Source organism: Cupressus sempervirens, chromosome 6, assembly GCF_028749045.1.
Source record: "Cupressus sempervirens isolate cs-2001-9-10 chromosome 6, ASM2874904v1, whole genome shotgun sequence".
Lineage (NCBI taxonomy): Eukaryota > Viridiplantae > Streptophyta > Pinopsida > Cupressales > Cupressaceae > Cupressus > Cupressus sempervirens.
Window position 1 is genome coordinate 405,220,177 of NC_143123.1, and position 22,536 is coordinate 405,242,712.

The following is a 22,536-nucleotide window of genomic DNA, read 5'->3' on the forward strand; positions in this document are numbered from 1 at the left end:
ACTCAGACGAAAGTGTAGAAACTCAGCAAAGTCATGTATGCATTCAAATATGTAGTATTACATTTGCTTGGAAAATAAGATGTCTATCAACTCTATCAATCTGCTTACTACTCGACCTCATAGAGACAAGGTCTTATTTAAAAGGAAGGGAATAACAAATTCCTACAATTATGACTTCCTCATGAAGAATAGTTCATTACAACTCAATATTTATGCAAGCATGCAATCATAAAAATATTAGTTATCTCCTTAAATTCCCATAAATATAGAGCATAGAAGACGCTGGATTTTCTCTACTATTTGACTTAAATAGCTTCCAAGAATCCAGGTATTATGTAATAGTTCATTGCATGTTCAACCGATCGCTTTGATGCTTTCTTTCCTGCTCAACCACTTTATCAGGTCCTACTTATTTATTCATTAAAACAGGTCCCTTCTAGTTTCACTGCTGAGTCTCTGACTACAACGGTGGCATAATATTTCTCTTTAATACCAACAATTCCTCAGTGCTAGTCCTTCGCAGTTGTTTGATCGATTCCAGCTTGGATACCTGCAGACATTAAATGCACACAAAACTTTGTACAAACATTTATTTATATTTATTAGTTTATAAAGAAAAAGCATTAATATTCAACTAACAATTTTTGTAATCTCTTCGGCTACAGGAAGATCTACCCATGCCAAACATTCATGAAGAAATATTTTTACTAACAAAATGAACCCTTTTTAGACATAATTCCAATTATCACTCTTATGCCATATGTTCATACCTTATACATCAAAAGAACAAAATACTGTACTTAAAGGATGATGAAATTCAGTATGTTATAGACAAATGTTCACAAAAGGGTAAAAAAGACATCTATTTCTTCATGCCATTAGTGGGTACCTACAACAAGTTGAAGATGAAGAAATTTGGCCCCTACAATTTTTTGAGGAAACATGATTTAAGAAATGTATATGAGGTAAAGTTGTTGAATGGGATTCAAATTTCTCCTATTTTCAATATTGCAGACTTAACAGAATACCATGATGATGGTGCAGATGAGGAGTTGATGTTGGAACCATGCCCAATTCCTACTTCTAAGAAGGAAGAGATAGAAGAAATTTTGGATAGTCAAGTGGGCTAAAGTAGAAGAAACAAGAAGTATGGAGAATACCTAGTGAAATGGAAAAGATGAACATTGGAAGATTCAACTTGGATATCTGCAACAAAGGTTTCATGTTTGTGTTTTCCTCTACCGGCTATAAAGTGATAGGGTCACTTTTCAATCTAGCCTAGGTGTCTAATGTAGGGCCATCTAGTAGTGTAGGGGCAATCCTATATCACCCAAAAATATGCTTAGTGTTAGTTTCTATTTAATGTGTTTTCACTTGTGGATACCCGTTTGGGTCAAATAGAGATTCCAACTCTCATAGTTCCACTATTGGTTTTCTAGGTTAGAATTTTTGAGCACCTTGGGATATGTGCCAATGTAGAAAATAGGTTATTTTTTAATTGAGTTGTTATTATGATGATCTAGAGGGTATAATTTGGAGGGATAATTATAATTATAACATAAAGCACTCCAAAAAAAGAATCAGGTAAAAAGGTTTTATGGTTTGAAAGTTATTGCAGTTTTAAGTTTCCTGGAAATCCCTAAGAGCACTTCAAAGTTAGATTTGAGGCACTAAATGGCCTCATATGGGCCCAAAAAATGAGGGACAAGAAAAAATTGTCCATAGGGCTATAGAGCACTTGGAAAGCTTTTTGAAAATGTGAACGATTTGTCAATCAGAGTCTCGAATCAAAAGTTGTGCCTCTCAGAAGTTGGACTACCATTTTTGGATTCTTCTTGGTTTACACTTGTAGAACTAGAATCAGTATGCAAAGAACATTAACAAATAAAGTAAACATTCACAAACCAAAAACTAAATTCACATATATTCTTAGACAAAGAAAGAGAACAAGAAGTGCAAACCTCACAAGAGAAAACACTCCATGCTTTCTTGATTCTGTAGATGTGTCCTTTTGCTGTGGATGTATGCTCAAGATGCTCAAAAGCTACTTCAATGGAGATGGGTAATGGAAAATTGGTAGCTTTGTGAGCTCTCAATTTGGCATTATAAGGGTATGGTTGATGGCTTTGGTTCTCAAAATAGCATGGTAACTTTAGCTCAAAGATTGTTGATGAAATGGCTTGGGATGTGATTCAATTTATAGGCTAAGGGGTAGAGGGATGGAGGGCTTAGATGCAAGGATGGATGAAGGCTTAAGGAGGGCTAAGATGCACTCAAAGGGGAGCACATGGATTGTGCTTGTTTAGCACCAATGGGAAGGTGACACTTGTCACAAGGAGGATGAGTGTGAGAGGGTAGGGTTAAGGGTTGGTTAAGGGCATGATGAGTGGGGTTGAGTATGTAAGAGGGATGTAAGAGGAATGAGTGTGGAAGAAGGAAGAGTGTGGAAGATGGGTGTAAGAGTCATGAGTGGGCTTGTAAGAGTCTTTATATTTTGTAAGAGCACTCATGACTTAGTGGTTGGGTTTTTTTGAGGGGAGACTTTGGTTTGGATTAGGAAAGTCTTAAACTTGTTTAAGGAATGTGACAACATTAGGGGGTGGATTAGGCTTGGGTTTAGGATTAGATTAGGGATGTTAGAGATGTGCAAGTGGATGGCATTAATGAGGGTGGGTGAGTTAGTGGCTAAGCTTGGTTAGTATGGGTGGATGGGGTGGATTAGGCTGAATGGAGGATTAGAGATAGGTTAGGGGTTTTTGAATTTGAGGATTTCATTTATCAAATAGATTTATTTAATAAATGGGGATTTTTGGAATTAGATAGAAAAATAGGATTTAATTGATAAATAATAGATTATTTGATTTATCAATTAGGACTATAGATGATTAATTAAATTAATCAACTAGGGGATGACAAAGGATTAATTAAATAGAAATTTAATTAATAATGCATTTTTAGATAACTAAATAGGATTACTAAAATAGTGTAATCAAATTTAGGTGTCTACATTTTGCCCCTCTTTGACATAGTGTTGAGACAACACTATTTCAAAGAAGTTTGAATGAAGACGACATGAGGAAGATGTTTTAGCAACAAGGTTGCCCCAGTCTCGGATAAGAAGAGGAGAGACTAGACTTAGATGATGCCCCCTCAAGAAGGCGACAGGGAGAGAAATGAGGCTCGACGACTTCTTGAAAAGTAAAAGAAATTGAGGCGAGCTGAGACGCAAGTTGGCGAAGAGAAGGGGCTGAATTAGCTCAAACTCTCACTACGGGAGAATGATAAAGGGAAATCAGAAGCACAATAGTAAAGCAAGCTTAAGACTTTCCAGGATTGGAGGGGGGGAGAGATGGAGGAGTGGAGTGCTATAAAAGGAATCCGTGGTAGGGAGATGGATGATAGAATGATAAAGCTGATGCAACAAGATTTCAAAGAATCAGATTGGCAGAAGATGGGTTTCGAGGATCCCTAGGACTAGGATTGTGGATCTCGAAAGATGAGGCTTGGTGGATTGATTTGATTGGTGGATCCCTAAAGCTAAGCGTGAGGAGTGATTCAAAGAGATACTGATGCATAAGCTGGGGTAGGAGCGACAGATGTAGGATATGGATGGGGGGATAATGGAGATGAAGGGAATCCATTGAAGCTTTTTGAGTGGGGGGATACTTCAAAGAGAAGTACCACCATGTAGTTGAGCACTAGATTTGCTATAAGACTGTTGGTTAATTGCCAGGGTTACCAAGAACATCAAGTCCTTTTTACCAACCATCCAGAGGACTGACGAACTGACTCAAAACAAACACACAAGGATTGCCCCAGTATCACACATGAATCCCAGAGGAAGCAGCGTGGAAACGACACTAGGTAACCCACAAGCAGAAAAAGAAAACAAGCAAAAGACCTGATCAAGACCTTACGCTCTAATTGCCCCATTCGCAACATACCATGATATGGAAGATCATGGCAACCTTGAGGAGGGAACAAGAAGATTTCTTGGAAAAGATATTTCAAGACCCAAAAGGGAAGATCCCAAATCAAAAGAAAGTGAAAATCCAAAAGAGAACTGTTTGCCAATGAGATGGGTAGGACGAGGTACTAACGGACCAAGATTAGACATGAGGAAAGCTATATCCTGCAAGGACCTTTCGAAGAGCACCTAAGCTAATGGATCAGGATGAGTGATGCGTCTGACAAGCTGAACTAAGAAGGATAACACTTTGGTGGCAGGAGATCTAGCTAAAGGATGCATTGGAATATCTAACCAAGGTGTGTGATGTGTGCAAGATGTTGACCAAGGATGAACTAACACGAAAGCCGGATAGATACAATGATACTAAGCTAAAGAGGATTTACAAGCTGACAGACCAAGATATGTTACAAATGTACAAGTTTGTTCATGTTTTGGTTTTTTGTGAGATGGAAATGTTTGTGAAGGATGGGGTGTCTATAATAGTTAATAGGTGGATAGGTAGATGGTTTGTGAAAAGCTTAAGGAAAATGGGATTCTGTGTGTGCATGTGATAGGATACAAGCTAGGATACAAGATCATTTACAAGATGGAATATGGTACAAGCTTTGGACAAGATTCAAATATATACAAGGTATGGTACAAGATTTACAAGGTATAATACAAGCTTTGGTACAAGATTTACAAGTTGTACAGGAGGTATTGACAAGCTCCATCAGATTTTGGATATTTGATTGGAACACCAAGGGAACAAGCAGGTGTTTTATGGGATGGTGGGTGGATGGATGAGGGATAGGATAGTGATAGATAATGGATTAGTCTTTAGCACACAAGGCGCCTGGATTACCAGGTTTTCACCAAGGTACCTATCCAAGGTGCTTGAATTGCCAAGTTTTCACCATTGGATGCTTATTTCTCTTTACTATTTTTTTTTTTGTATTTTTTCAAAAGCTGGGTATACCAAGGATCTTCAAGCATAGAACTTCTTGAGATGAATGATGTTAGTGGGATCATTCAAGAGTTCTCCTTCTGGTGTAGATAATTGATAGGCTCTAGAGCCAAAGGAGGCAATAACCACATAGGGACCAAGCCATGTAGGTTCAAACTTGCCTTTCTTTTCTCGATTTGCTTGGACTTTCATATTTTCTTTGAGGACCATGTCACCTGGCTGAAAGTGTCATGGGAGCACCTTCTTGTTGAAATTCCTTTTGAGACAAGTTTGATAGACTGTGAGATGGTCATAGGCTTGTTGTCTCTTCTCGTCTAAGAGATCTAGCTGGGTGAGTCGAGCTACTCTGTATTCTTCATCTGAGATTTGCCCTCGCAAAGATATGCGTAGTGAGGGAAGTTCAACTTCTATAGGTAATACCGCTTCGGCACCATAGACTAGGGACTATGGAGTTGTGCCTATGGATGTACGGAAGGAAGTTCGATAGGCCCATAGAGCCGGATTTATTTGAAGGTGCCAATCACGGCCGGAATCATTGACAACTTTCTTTAGGATTTTGAGGAGGGTTTTATTAGTTGCCTCTGCCTGGCCGTTACCTTGTGGGAAATATGGGCTAGAAAAGCGATGATGGATGCGGAGGGAAGTGCATAATTCTTCCATGTTGAGATTTTCAAAGTTACCTCCGTGGTTAGTGAAGATGGTGGATGGGATGCCGAAGCGTCAAACAATGTGGTACAAGATGAACTTGGAGACTTGAACTCCTGTAGTTGAGAGTAGGGGAACTGCTTCCACCCACTTAGTGAAATAGTCTGTAGCTGTTATTATCCATTTATGTCCATCAGATGAGAGAGGGGTGATAGTTCTAACTAGATCAAGGCCCCAACAAGTGAAAGGCCAAGGTGGTGCAATAGGCTGTAGATCCTGTGCTGGAGCGTGCACAAGATTTGCATGCTGCTGACATGGGAGAGACTTTCTGACAAAGTCACAAGAGTCTTCTTCAATGGTAGGCCAATAGTAGCCTGCTCTAAGGATTTGTCGTGCTAGGACAATACCACTCGTGTGGGCACCGCAAAGTCCAGAATGTACTTCTTTTGATGCCATCGCGGCCTCATTTTCATCTAAACATCGAGAGAGAGTATCATGATAACCCCGACGATATAGGGTATTGGCTATGATAACATAGCGGGATGATTTTCGGATAAGGTTTTGGCGTTGGGTACATGTGAGGTGAGGGGATATGATACCATCATTAAGGTAAGCGTGAATTTCATGGTACCAAGGGGATTGGGGACCAACCAAGATACAAACACGGTTTGAATCCTCATTCGCATAGGCAGGTGTGAGGAGCTACTCAACTAAAAACTCATACTGCGTAGCTTCTTGGGGAATTTCCAAGAGTGAGCCGATAGTGGCCATGGCATCTGCTGCCTTGTTATGCATTCGAGGCACTTGTGTAAACTAAAGCTTTGTAAAATGCTGGGTCAGCTGATCAACTAGCTCTTTGTAGGGTAATAGCTTTTCATCTTTGGTTTGATATTCATTTAAGACTTGTTTGATGATGAGTTGGGAATCACCAAAGACTTGTAACTCAGTGATATTCCATTCTGCAGCTATCTTTAATCCTGCTACAAGAGCTTCATATTCTGCTATATTGTTGGTGCTAGGGAATTGTAGCTTGAAGGCTTTTGGAATGTAATCTCCTTGAGGTGTAACTAATAATATTCCTGCCCCTGATCCATGAGAGGTGTATGAGCCATCAAAATAAAGCTTCCATGGGGGCTGTTCTTCAATTAGGCAGATATGCTCATCTGGAAATTCTGTGAGCAAAGGATATGCATCTACTAGAGGTGCATCAGCTAGGTGATCTGCTATAGCTTGCCCTTTGATTGCCTTTCTGTCCACATACTGGATGTCAAACTCACTTAGTAGCATAACCCATTTGGCCAAACAGCCTGTAAGTGCTGTTCTGGAGAGCATATACTTGAGAGGGTCAATCTTGGAGACTAGTTGGATGGTATGACTTAGCATGTAGTGGCGAAGCTTTTGAGTTGAGAAAACAACTGCCAAACAAGCTTTTTCCATAGGAGTGTAATTGAGTTCATAACCAACTAGGGTTCTACTGATATAGTAGATGGCTCTCTCTCTGCTATAATCATCATGTTGTGCTAGAAGTGCCCCTAGAGCAGTAGGTGTTGCTGATATATACAAGATCAAGGGACGAACAGGAACTGGTGGAACCAAGATAGGGGGATTGGTGAGATACTGCTTGAGCTGATCGAAGCTGCGCTGACATAAAAGATCCCACTTGAAGTTCTCATTCTTCTTTAGCAAGTGTGAAAATGGTGTACACTTATCTGCAAGTTGGGAGATGAAGCGCCGGACAGATTGAAGTTTTCCCTGAAGAGAGCGAAGCTGTCATAGTGTCTGGGGAGGAGCCATGTCTAAGATAGCCTTGACCTTTTTGGGGTCGATCTCTATACCCCGTTTAGAAACTATGAAGCTTAGAAGCTTGCCAGATGTGACCCCAAAGACACACTTCTTAGGATTTAGCATGAGATAATATTGGGCCAACCTATCAAAGACTTTTTCCAGGTCAGCAAGATGATCCATGAAGGTGTGAGATTTGACCAGGATATCGTCCACATAATCTTCCAAAATGCTATGGATAAGATCATGGAAAATGGCTGTCATAGCTCTTTGATAGGTAGCCCCCGCATTCTTTAGGTCAAAAGGCATCATGGTGTAGCAAAAGGTTCCCCAGGGGGTAGTGAATGCTGTCTTATGCTGATCCTCTTCTGCAATCTTGATCTGATTATACCCAGAAAATCCATCCATAAGGGATAGGATTTCATGTCCAGCTGTAAGATCTACAATCATATCTATGTTGGGCAAGGGAAAATCATCCTTTGGACAAGCTTTGTTAAGATCTCTAAAATTAGTACAGATTCTGATGTCACCAGAAGGCTTAGTGACAGGGACCATGTTGGAGATCCATTCTGAGTAGTCGATAGGTCAGATAACCTTAGCAGCTAACATTCTTTCTAGTTCAGCTTTGACTAGTAATGCCACCTTGGGGTGCATTTTCCTAAGCTTTTGTCTGACGGGCTTGATCTTTGGATCGACTGCAAGATGATGAACTACAAGCTTTGGATCGAGTCCTGGCATGTCTTGATATGACCATGCAAATCGGCCAATGTTCTCTCGTAAAACCTTAAAGAGGAGGTTAGCTTGGTCTTGTGATAGGGATGCAGCAATGTGAACAATTCTAGGGATCTCTGAAGAACCAATGTTGACTTCTCTAGTATCCTTTATTAGAATAGAAGACACCTTTGGTCGATTATCTTGAGGAGGCAATACTAAATCCTCATGTTCTGCTTATGGCTCTGGATTTTCTTGCCGAGGGGTTCTCTTCGCTGCCTTAGCTAGTCCTAGATTTACCTTAGTTCCAGTTTTGGGTGTATCGAAACTAGGTTGGGGATTTTCTCCAAAATACCCCTTGGGATCTAGCTTGTAGATGTAGGCAGAATCTGGCTTTGTCTTCTTATGAGGAGTTTCAGCTCCCATGAATCTTAGAAGTGCTTCCTCTGATGCGAACTCATCAATATGTATGACACTTGGTTGGTCCCAATCTATGAGTTGTGGATGAGCAAGTGGTAGGTCAATGAGATGGATGGATAGTTCTCGAAGAACAGAGTCTCCTAGGAAGATTTGGTCTGGGATATCGTCGTAGGCTCTCTTTTCAACTTCCTCAGGAATGTCTTCAATTTCAACAAGGTCGCGGTGGATGTTCGAAAAAGCGTGACCATTCTCGTTGGTGCCCCCAGTTGTGGGTATGCCAAAGCCAAGACCTGACTTTATTTCCCAATCATGTGCTTCGATGGGACATTGCATGCCCCTTTCTTCTAGTCCTAGTCCACCTCCTTGATAGTTCCATTTTTCAGTGATGAGCTTATGTTGTTGGGGATACTTCTGGCTGAAGTGATCAAGGTGTGCTTGATTTCTTGGAGGTGCATCCTTATGTAGCCAATTGTTGATATCTGGAGTGAGCTCCTCATGATGAGGGGTTTTTGAGGACACAAAGGTGGTTGGGCCAAACTCTTTGTATCAAGGAGGTGGAATCTCCTTAGCTTTGTGATATGTTGGCCGTCCATGGGTATGTGGATCAAGTGGGATTGCTCCGACATCAAATGCATCTGATAGACTATATTCTCCACATCCTTTGTTGTTGATCTTTACAGTAGATAGGGTGGAGGCAAGGATGGTTTCTACGTCATTACAAGTGTGGGATGAGCTGGCGATGGCTGTGCCAATGTCTATTCCAGGGCAATGGTTTGTATATGAAGCTTCAACCGCATTGCAGTAAGCAAAGGGTTCTGGATCGGCATGGATGGTTACCTCAGTGCCTTGATGCAGAAATTTGATGCACTGATGGTAGGTGGATGGAACGGCTTTCATAGCATGAATCCATGGGCGACCGAGGAGGATGTTAAATGGTAGGTTTAGATCAACAACATGGCAAACTATCTCTTGAATGACTGGCCCAACCTTGATTGGTAGCAAAATAATCCCTTCTGTGGTCCTTTCCAAGTTGTCATAAGCTTTGATGGTGATAACCTCACTGATCATATCTGCCTCAGTATACCCAGCTTGTTTTATGAATTTTAGGGTGCAAATGTTCAAGGCTGATCCATTATCTATCATTACTCATTTCACGGCAAAATTGGATACCATGATGGCTATGCGAAGTGGAAGGGTGTGATCTGGCTCAACCGTGGGTATGTCGGTGGGTTTGAAAGATAGGGCACATGAGGATGAAAGGTGTCCAACAAGATTACGAAAATCAGTAGCATTGATATCAGAAGGGACACGGGATTCTATGAGAGCACTGTCAAGGATGTCTTTGTACACAGGACTAGTGCAGAGAAGGTCTAAAATGGATATTTGGGCTGGCATGTTCCCAAGGTGTTCCAAGATATTGTACTAGCTTTTTGATGGAGCTGATGGTGTTGATGAAACTGGTGGGCCTGCGATGTTAAATTGCGCTCTTCAAGTGGTGACCACACACTCATTGTCTGGTCCTCAGATATTGATAACATTGACAAAAGGCTCTTTCTCAGATATACAACCTATAAGGCTACCATAGTCTATATAGGATGAAGTGTGGTCATTGTTCTTCCCATGCTGTTGGTTTGGCTGGCAGTTGTTGGTGTTGTTTTGGATAGGTGCTTTTCCAAGATTTTGGTTGTTGTGTGGAGGAAAAGCATTTTGATAAATCTATAAGCCTGCATTGGGAGAGGTTTGGGCACCAATAGTGATTTCCTTCCGATCAATGAGGTCTTGCACATAGTCTTTCAGTTTCATGCATCTGAGGGTGGTGTGACCGTTTACCCTATGGAACTTGCAATACTCATTGTCCTTGTACCATGCAGCTTTGGATTGGCTTGGATCAATTTGCTGGGTAGGAGGAAATTTGATGAGGTTTTCCTTAGCCAATTTCTCAAAAATAACATCCAATGGCTCACCAAGGGGTGTATAGTTTCTAGGTGCAGGTTGGAATCTGGGCTTTTGCCCTACAGCTACATTGATGGCATTAGCTTGATTGTTAGACCCTTGAAAGTTGGGTCTTGTATTGTGGTTTTGATAGCTTTGGTTATTTCATTGTTGGTAATTGGTAGCTTGTTGGTTGTTTGTTTGATATGGTGGGTTAGACTGGTTTTGAGAAGGACCAACGATATTCACATGTCTGGTGTCAGTAACCCCATCTGTTGCAACATGCTTGTTTTTGTTCCAATACCTAGACTTGTCATTGGAATGTGATTGATTTTGGTTGGCCTCTTTGTAAATCTTTACCACACCATCTTTGATGAGTCCTTGCTCAAGGATCATTCCTTTCTCTTTGATATCCTTATAGGTCTGCAAACAGTTCATGGTCATGTGGTGAGCCAAGCTGGGATGTGCATTATCAATAAAAATTTTCACCACATGGCGTTCTGGCAAGGTGCAGGATATGCGGGTGGTAAGGGTTTGCCATATTTGCAGGTATTCGGCAAGGCTTTCTCCACCTTTTTGCTTGGTGTGGACAAGATCAACTATTGATAGCTCTGTTTCAACAAGATGGGCATATTGGGCTACAAATGCCTCAGATAATTCAGCAAAGTTTTTAATTGTGCCATAGGGGATTCTATAAAACCATTCAAGAGCTGGTCCAGCCAAGCTTTTGGGAAAAAGGTGCAAGAGGAAGACATCATTGTATGCCACGTCCTGGCAATGCATGTAAAATTCTTTGATATGTGTGACAGGGTCTCCTTTTCCTCTGAATTTGTCAAATTTAGGTACCTCAAAGTGTTCGGGAAATGGTGTCGTGGTAATGGCTCTGTCAAATGGGTAAGGACACACATTCTCAAACTTGAATGTCTTTGGATCATTCCCTTCTTGGATGGCTTTCAGAGCTGTCTTCATTTGCTCCCACTCTGAATTGATAGGTGATGGTTGGGGTGCCCCCAATGTAGGAGTGCCTTGAGGTAGGTATGTGCTGGATGGGGCCATTGAATATGGATGGTTATGAGGGATTTTCTGATAGGGATTGTACATTGTTTGGGCAGCTGCATGGTGGATGACGGGTTGTTGAGGGGGAGGTGGCGCATATTGCTGCATGTGCTGTGAGGCTTGCTGTTGATATGGGATTTGAGGTTGGGATTGAGGAACATAAGCTGGCTGTGGGGTAAATGGATTGCTTTGTGGAGGTAAGGTATAAGATGGTTGTGAGGCTTGGGGAAAGGATCAGAGGGCTTGTGGGGTTTGACCAATATATGTGGGTTGTGCCCCCATTTGGGATGGCATCTGCAAATAATTGGTGGTTCGCTGGGGTGGTGGATTACCTCCTAGAAGTGGCATTGAAAAGTAGTTGGTAATAGGAGGTAATGGATTAGTTGGTGGTGGAGGTGGTGGGAATCAAAAGCTTGGGAATGGAATTGATGGGGTTTGATAGCTTGGTGGCTGGATTTGGAAGCTTGGTATAGTGGCGGCGGGAGCTGGGGTCACTTGGGAGCTTGGTAGAAGATTGGCAGTAGCTTGTGGGATTTGATAGCTTTGTGGAGTGAAGGTAGTAGCTTGTGGATTTGTGGCTGGTGGTATTGAGCTCCCAAGACCTAATGGAAATGATGGGATTGTGCTTTGGGCTGTGGTGAACAAGCTGGGGGCGATGAAAGGTTGATTACTTGGCCCCATGGGTGGCATCCCTGTTGTATATTGCTGAGGTTGGCCAAAGATGCTAGCACTAATTTGGGAGATGGGTGGATTGGGAAGGTTAGGTTGGGGAGCAACAGCAATAGTGAAGGGGGTGAACGGTGAGGTGTTTTGGGTAAAGGGGGTTTGGAGTGGAGAGGTATGAACCAAGGATGGAGTGGTGGTGGCTGGGTTGGCTTGCGGCATGGAGATTTCAACTTGGGTGGATGATGGTATGTTTGGGTCTGTTGGGTCATATGGATTGGCTAGAGGCTCTTCTTTTGGAATAAATTGAGGATAATTTGGATCATAAGAGCCTATGGGTGGTGGCAGCTGCCCAAACAATGGGTGAGATGGATCTGATAATGAAGGTCCTTTTGCTGTGGATGTATGCTCAAGATGCTCAAAATCTGCTTCAATGGAGATGGGTAATGGCAAATTGGTAGCTTTGTGAGCTCTCAATTTGGCATTATAAGGGTATGGTTGATGGCTTTGGTTCTCAAAATAGCATGGTAACTTTAGCTCAAAGATTGTTGATGAAATGGCTTGGGATGGGATTCAATTTATAGGCTAAGGTGTAGAGGGATGGAGGGCTTAGATGCAAGGATGGATGAAGGCTTAAGGAGGGCTAAGATGCACTAAAAGGGGAGCACATGGATTGTGCTTTTTTAGCACCAATGGGAAGGTGACACTTGTCATAAGGAGGATGAGTGTGAGAGGGTAGGGTTACGGGTTGGTTAAGGGCATGATGAGCGGGGTTGAGTATGTAAGAGGGATGTAAGAGGAATGAGTGTGGAAGAGGGAAGAGTGTGGAAGATGGGTGTAAGAGTCATGAGTGGGCTTGTAAGAGTCTTTATATTTTGTAAGAGCACTCATGACTTAGTGGTTGGGTTTTTTTGAGGGGAGACTTTGGTTTGGATTAGGAAAGTCTTAAACTTGTTTAAGGAATGTGACAAAATTAGGGGGTGGATTAGGCTTGGGTTTAGGATTAGATTAGGGATGTTAGAGATGTGCAAGTGGATGGCATTAATGAGGGTGGGTGAGTTAGTGGCTAAGCTTGGTTAGTATGGGTGGATGGGGTGGATTAGGCTAAATGGAGGATTAGAGACAGGTTAGGGGTTTTTGAATTTGAGGATTTCATTTATCAAATAGATTTATTTAATAAATGGGGATTTTTGGAATTAGATAGAAGAATAGGATTTAATTGATAAATAATAGATTATTTGATTTATCAATTAGGACTATAGATGATTAATTAAATTAATCAACTAGGGGATGACAAAGGATTAATTAAATAGAAATTTAATTAATAATGCATTTTTAGATAACTAAATAGGATTACTAAAATAGTGTAATCAAATTTAGGTGTCTACAACACTGACTTCTAACATGATTTCTAGACCCTTATTTTTTGGCGGTGGATTCCAAATGACATATTCTAAATTGTATTCCTAATCCTAAACCTAATTGGGGTTTACTTAACATTTCTAGCATTGTAAAGGCCACCTTTTGTGGAGTTTGGGAGAAGGTACTGGAGGAGGGTTTTTCTCTAGGATTAGATAACATTGTAAGCCCACAGGGAATGTCTTTGAGTCTATCCTCATTGTACTAAATGTAATAGCATATCACTTCTGATAATAATATTCCCCTTTTCTTGTTGTGTTCATTTTGGTCTTGGATTGTGCCCTCATCACTTTTCATCTTCCAACTACAAAAATATTTTTCCACATTGGAACAAGGCTTTTCTTGAAGTTTGTATTGAATCCCTCAAAATAAGAGCTTGTTTTGGGACCTCGAGGGAATCCCAAATATTTTTTGGCCCTAGGATTGGGATATATTATGTCCATGTCCTAAGACTAGGACATAATGCATCCCTATCCTAGAACTAGGACATAGTGCATCCCTATCCTAGAACTAGGTCATAGTGTGTTTCGATCCCTTGACCAATTTTGGGTTCCCTTCTTAGCCCTTGCTTCAGGATTGATTTGAGGCATCATTTATTTTCTTAGTCATCCCACATGATAAAGTTTATTTTGAATCCTTTATGAGCATACTAAATTACTTTATTTGGCATCTACATCAAGCATACCAAGATTCTATATTTATCCACAATTAAACATTATTGTGCCTAAGCCTTCAAGCATTAAATCCATCTTCAAGACATTCAAGGAGATATTTTGTAACCCATTAAAGAGGATATATCTTTTATTCAATGTGCTTTCAAGGAGATTCAAAGGAGTCCAATTTTGGGCTTCATCATCTATATTCCATTCTCATGATGCAACCTTTCAAGATCTATCTTCCTCCATTGGTGATAGTGGAGTTTTTCACCAAGAGAGAGTCTCAACATTCATCCTTCTTCTACATTCACATCCTCTTTGAATCAGTAAAGTTAGATTATTGCATCTGAATGAGAAGTGCTACTCTTCTAAGGTAAATTTATTCACTTACTTTACAATTTCAACATTGTAATTACTAATTCAATTTTAATGTCAAGGTTAATTCCTAAACTAAGGTTTGACCTAGGCAAATCCCCCATAGAAAAACTAAAAACTATTTTTATTACAGGTTATAGATCTCATAAAGTTGAACAAAGTATATATCGAAATACCCATTTTGCCAAAATCTAGAGATATGAAATCAGTTTCATGATCAAGCAATGAAGGAAAAGAATGTATTTCTTCCCCATCCTAGGAAGTTGATTATGTCTTCAAAAGTTGACTTTGTCTTGGAGCCAAACAATTGCTAGGTTTTGTAGATCTCACAATTTCAACATTGCAAGCATATTTTTCATTGTTAGGAGTAGTATAGAAGTAGAAACATCCGATTTATTCTTTTAGTTTCTTTATTCATTTTAGTAAATATACTTTTATCTATAATCTTTAAATAAAAAATCATGGTTTCTTCCTACTGTATTTTCTACAATTAGGGTTAAGGATCTTGTATTCTTTTTCTAATTCTATAACCATTAGATCTTTGTTTTCATTAGTTTTCCTTCATCATTTGGATTGCATTAAACTGATTGAATTGAACAACCGTAGAGTTGGAATTAAAAGGATCTATCTTCTTAACTTCCCTTTGAGGTACAAGGTCTTAACCAACACAATGAAAAGTGAAGTAATTGAGATCTTTTCTGATTGCTTCACTTGTTACACACACATACTTACTTGGTAGCATAGTAATACATTTTAGGAATCCCTTTATGGATTATGCACAATCCTAAGAATGAGATTCTCCATTCACACCTCTGATCCCCTAAAGATGCAAGTATCTTTAGGATTTTGCACTTACAATTTTCTAATATCATACATGTATAACATATTTAAATTTAATATGCTATATCCTATACATGGGAAACACATTAAAATTCAATATGGTAAATCCAATACATAGGCAACCCATTAAAATTCAATATGTTAAGTCCAATACATAGGTAACACATTCAATGATCAAATATGCTAAGTCTCATACATAGTAATGCATTATTGTATTTGATTTTATTTTTGTATGATTCACAGTGAGATGTACACTTCTCATTGGGCAAGATAATATTTTTTTCTTCCTTCTATCAGTGAATTCTCTCTTATTATGATCTTGGAGTTAGCAAAGTCTCAATCTCTTGGAGGCTTGATGGATTCTTTGTCTCCTTGATTATGATAAGACCACCTCATTCCTTATGCTCTACTTTACCAAGAGTTTGAGTAAAGCCCATACTCTAACTAAAGTGGGGGATATATGTATCATCCTAAGTTAGAAGCTCCTCAATTTAGTAATGTTTTGTAAACCATTTAATGTGATTTCATTATAAATTTTCATTTAGGATGCATTTTCATATCTCTTCTTATCTCTCCTAGATGAAATTAGGGTATGATCTAAAAGACTTTTCTTGATATTCCTATTTTATGATACAAAACTTGAGGTAGGACCTATCCATATGGCGTCCTTCCTTCTCATATTCCAATTACAAAAAATATTTTCCACAACAAAATAGAGCTTTTCTCAAAGTTTGTACCTGTATACACCCTAAAATGGTCACCCAGATTATGGGCCCCCATTATTGAATTTATCAATTTATCAAATTGCTTGAATCAATGGTTTGCAATATTTTACTAAATCAATTCAAATCAATTTCCTTGATCAAATTCGATTATTTTATTTCTAAGGTTGATCATTTTATCCTAAGTCTTATTTAATTAAAAGAAAATCTTCTCTTTTAATTAAATAAAATAAGTCCCCATTTAATTAAAAAGAAACCTCTCTTTTGATTAAATATTTCATCCGCATTTTATTAATTAAGAGAAAAACCCCTCTTTTAATTTAATTAAATATCTCCTATTTAATTAAAAGGACTTGCTCCCTTTTAATTAAATAAAAATCCCACTTAAATATCTCTTGTTGATGAAAGGGAAATAAAATAAATTCTTTTATTTAATTTCTACACTTAAATGCACATATTTCTAAGTGGGACTTATTTTTTCACTTTCTTCTCAACCACTCCTCTTTTCTCATTGGTGGAATTTTGTCTCACATGGATCAAACTCTATTATCCCATATTGGTTGTGAGAAGCCTCTCACCTCCATAATTTCCTTTATAAGGGAGAGCCCTCTCCTCATTTTAGGGATGGATGATGTTATTGTTATGCTGCAGGTTTGGAGAACAATTTTTGGAGGAGTTTTTGAATGCTAAGGCTTTTTGTGGAGAACTTCTATCTTCTTGTCTCATTCTCTCTTGCACCCATATCTCTCATCATGGGCTTTTATCATTGCATTTGCATGTTAGTTTAGAGTCATATTTGCTTTCATAAGATTAGATCTTGCTTTCATAGATTAGATTTTGCATTGTTCTTGCATTGTTATCATATAGATTAGTTTTCATCTCCATTTGCATGCATTTTGGATCTTTGAATCTCTCATTTCATGGTGTACTTGCATGGGCATGAACTAGGTCAAACTGAGGGCCTCCATTGCAAACCCTTGCACACCATGACTAGAGAGCTATGAGTCACCATTTGAGACCTCATTCTTGAGTAATCTCGAATATAATGATTCATAGAAGTGTGCTCACATTTTAGGCATACAGTACCAAATCCCTCAAAATTAGAGCATGTTCTAGGACCCTAGGGGAATCTTAAATATTTATGGCCCTATGACTATGCCATATTATGTCGCTATCCTAGGATTGGGACATAGTGCATCCCTATAATTCTAATGGTATGTGTTGGTCATTTTGCCTTCTCACCAAAATTTTTGATATTTGAATTTGAATATATTAACGTTCAAATATTTGAAAATTTAAATAAAATGGGGACAAATGCCTTATACTAAAACCCTAGGTTATGTTTTATTTCCTAACTAATGCAAAATTAATATCTCCTTGTGGGCTTGTGTTTTATCTACTGACCAATGTAAATGGATCTATAGCCATCATTTTGTATCTATGCAAAGCTCTAAGCACTTTAATTCATGCGACATAGTGATGACTCAAAGTGTGCATTTTGGTGGACCCTTCTTATTAGAACAACCAACTAGTTGTTAAAGCACAATGATAGTTTGTTGGTTTCTCATTGGATGAGGTAATGACTATGCAAGGTGGATCCTTTCTTGTTATGCATAAATTCATTGTGTAAATTACTCATTGTCAGATCAAGGATCATCTATGGTTGTCACTATGTCGTCTTGTGGAGTTGCAAGGTAGTTATCCATAGTGACATAGTGATAAATTGACATGTAGTAGGTGGGTCCTTTTGAAGGCCATGATGTGGTGGGTCAATGTTAGATAGGTTGGAAACCACGTTGCTATTGGTTGGTGCACTGATAGGTTGGGTGTAACTTCAGAACCATTGGATGGAGGAAAATCAACATCTCTTGCTGTGTCACTATGGAAAAATAATCAATCTTTAGCTATAACAACATAGCAAGGATTTTCCATGTGTCTCGGTGGCCCCAGTTAGGTAGACACAATGAGGTTGACATTAGAGTTAGAACTAATAACATAATAAATTGCCATAGTTAAGTTTTAAGGTCACACAGTTGGTTAAACATGACATGGTCAAACACGTGAAGACTCCATGAGGTGGAAAAAGGAGATAATATAGTTGGTCCACATTGAGCTTTTCGATTGCATGATTGGGTTGACTTGATGACCTTGCTGATTTTTAGGCCAAAAACAAAGGAAAATTGAGTTTTCTTGCAAAATCTAATCTTCTAATCAATCCCAACCACTCCAAGTTGATGCTAGGTTTTAAACGACACAAAGGAAACTCTTCACACCATCTAATCATCCATTTTGAGGAGTTTTAGCATTAATTGGTGCCATTTCCATCACTTTAGGGTTTTCTCCTATCAAAGTTTCCATGATTTTCATGCTCCTACAAGTGTACCAAATCAAATCTACTATTTGGATTGTCTTAATGGTAGTGGTTATAAAGTAACTTTAGTCAAGAAATATGTCAATTATGCCTAAGCTATAAAGGTAGATTTTGTAGCCTTTGTAAGTGCTGACCTTTCTATGATTCTCTAGTATTTCTTCTATATATATTACTATAATTTCTCATGCCTCTAAGCCATTGTAATCCTCTGTCGAGTCTTTTTTAGCCATTAACATACTGTGCAAGATTTTTTTGCCTCTGGTTAATGTTTTTGTCTATATTCTGCAATTTGCATGATTGTATCTACTTTGGCATTTGAATGATATTAAGTGAATTCTATTCCTATATCATTCTTTTTTTATTTGATCTAAATGTCATTGTTAATCAAGTAAAGTCTAAATTTGTATTCTTTAAGGTTGTAACTAGTTAACTATGCATTTATAGGTAGAGGTAAGGTCAAACACTCTATTTTGGTGCATCACCCCTTTAGGTTAGATTAGGTAGTTTACTTTTATGCATTCCTTCTCCCTTTTTCTCTCCAAGTTTAGTTAGGTGCACCCTAATAGCAAAGGAAGCTGGCCTTCTCTAGAGACTCAACCTCACAATTCAAGTCCCACAACTTGGAGGTTGTTTCCATGTTTCACAAGGTTGTCCATAGGTAAAAACTTTGGACAAGGGTGCAAACTTTTTTGACAACATTTTTTGGCACACCTAGTGGGACAATATTTAGAAGATTTCAAAGCCTATTGGTGTGAAAGGAGAAGAATTCAAAGTTGATGCTGAGAAGATAGTGTTGCTCTCAGTATTCTAGACCTTCAAGAGGCTCATTTCTACAAAGTACTTGGCTACTCTACACCCTTCATATCTAGTTCCAAACCAAAGTTGCTATGATTCATGCCCAAAGCTAAAACAAGGGCATCTTCTAGAGGTAACTTTTAGTATCAAGAGTTTTCATTTTCAATTCATAGAAGAAGAAAGACTATATTGTCTCTATCACCAGTTAGGAATATAGTGGAAATACATACACCTGCAAGATCAATTTCTACTCCTCCTATTGCTAGATATTAACCTAGAAAGCCATCAGCTCATATCAATAGATCACTTTCTTATATGGCCAGAGCTCATACTTTTTCCACCTTTAATGGTGGAAGTCCTCTTCTATTGGCTAAAAGACATGACATACCAATAGCTGCACTTAAAAGTATACCTAAATTTACTGGTAAAACTTCTATCTATCCCTTAGAACACATTCAAGAGGTTGCAAATGTATGCAATATCCATGGTATTACAGAAGATGATGTGGCTGTTAGAATCCTAGCTTCATCTTCAAAAGGGAAAGCCCTACAATGGTATAGGTTCTATCATATGGTTCTATAATAGATTGGGTTAGATTAGGAGCAAGACTATGTAAACACTTTGAGGACAAAAGTGACTATTTGTCACTTTTAGAATATCTAACTACTATAAAAAGAGCCCCCCATGAATGTATGACTGATTTCAACTATAGATTTCAAAAGACACGGGACATAATACCTACTTCAGTGAAAACTACCCTTGGTAATGCCTTCTTGCATTACCTCAAAGCTTTTAACAATGATATTTCCACTACAATCTAAACCATGGGAGGAGATACCTTACCTAATGCTTATGAAATAACAATAAGGGCATAAAACATATTGATGCAAGGAGGAAAGTTATCTCCAAGGCCTCTTATGCCTTTCTTCCCTGATATCCTAAATCACCAACCAACAATGGCCCCTATTCCCACAACTTCCACCTCACAACCCCTTGCTCTAGCCCCTCAAGCTTCCACATCTTCAAATGGAATTGATAAAATTAAGGAGATGATGTAGTCTATGATGTTGAACATAGATAAAATGTTGCAATGTCAAGAGAAGAAGTTGGAAGATAGTTTCTCTATGATGTAGAAAGCAAGCAAAAAATTGTCAACTTTGGAGAGACAACAAGCTCAAGCTAATACATATCCTCAATTGCAATATCAAACTCTAAATAGTGGTATACCTTGTAATCATAATTATGGGAACAATTCTTTTGATCAAAATAGGTAGAATAGTCATGCTTCTACCTCAAATGCAAATCAAAGTAGGGCCATAGTCCCTCAAAACAATATGGCTCAAGATCAAGACTTTTGTCCCTCCTGCAATTACTCATATGCCTATTGTATGCATCAAAAGGCTAAAATCTTATTTGGATTTTTCCACTTAGAAGCCTGCAATAAGACAATCATATAATGAGAACCAATCCAAAGATGCCTCACATATGCAGAGACAAGGTGATTGCTCCTTCATGAGTCATTAGGTGGAGGAACATTGTAATGTAAATCAAGACTCCATTGCTCACAATACTAGGAGTAAAAGGAGAGCTATTGGAGATGCTACCCCTCCTCCTCCTAATAAAGCTTCAACATCAAATTTAGTACCTCATGTACACAAAAAAAAAGATCAATCCAATGCTCCTCTACAACAAAGATAGAATAATAGTAGAGGAGATGTGAATGGCCCCCAAGTTAATTCAACTCAACCCACTACACATGCAGCTCCCAAGGCTTATACCAAAGTACCCAATGCCTCATTCAATGTGGTAGAGTAGATAAAGAAGAAAAATGTGAATATTTCCATGTGGGATGCTATTTCTACTATACCCATGTAGAAGAGGTTGTTGCAACAATAATTGGAAAGTATTGAACCAAAGGACTAGTCACCTAGCATGGAAAGTGCCACAAGCCTATTATGACCATTAAGAGAGGTAGAAAAAAGTAAAAATGTTAGACCTCCTGCATTTTATGTTTCTTTGATTATAGGGGATACACTAGTCCATAATTGCATGATTGACTCAAGGCTAGTAGTTTAGTGATGCCTAAGTGTGTATGAGCCTATCATTAAGGATGTATTCTAGTTGGATAGTAGTACTATCAAGACTATAGGAATCCTTAAGAATGTTGAAATGTTCCTACATGCATGCCCTATTTATACTATAACTCAAGATATATCAATTGTTGAGGTCAAGCCACACTTTTCTATTTGTCTATCAAGAGACTTCACTACCCAAATAGGTGGTTACATATCTTTTGATTCATTGTATATATTTTTTAAAACAAGATATGGGACCAAGGCTTCAATCAAAGAAGATCCTTTAAAATTCCATCACATTGAGCTCTATACCCTTAATCTCATCAATATGAATTGCACTATCCTAGAGATGAATGAGAATGACATAGTAAATGAGCCTGTCACTTCTCTAGCAAAGATACCTAATTTTCTCTTAGATGAATGGCCTATTACATATCAATTTAATCCCATATCAAAAACCCTAGAAATAGGTCTTGGTATATACTATGTTTCAGAGAAGGATGCTCTTGTTCCTAACCTTATGAAGACCAAAGAAGATATGAGTGGGAAATGTAGTATGTATTTTGATGAATCAAGGAATAAAAATGGATTAGGGGCTGGTGTGATATTGATTTCTCCTACACAAGTAAGGTGCTACTTCTCCTTTAGGCTCCAATTTATTTGTACCAATAATGTGGTCAAGCATGAATACTTGATTCAAGGTCTTTTACTTTCATAAAAAATAGGAATTCAAGCATTAAGTGTATATGTAGATAGCAAGTTGGTGGTCAATCAAGTAAGAAATCAGAATATCACTAAGTTTGGCTTGCTTAAGTATTATAAACATAGAGTACAAGATTTGCTTGAAAGTTTCAATGCATTTAATATTTAGAGCATCCCTAGAAAAGAGAATAGACATGCTGACAGACTTTCAATAGTAGGTGCATCCATGGTGTACCTGAGAATCTTGAGGAGAAGAAGAAGCAAAAAATCAGAATGATAGTTAGACCTTTAATTCCTAACAACACCATCAATTGGAATTTTTTTGAATCTGATGCACAAATTGTAAGTTTCTTGGAAAATGAAGTAGAATTCTTAGAGAGAAACTAATCTAGGTTGCATGACCAATATGGGGATCAAATCATCAATGTCAGTTCTGACAAGTTTTGTAAGGATCTC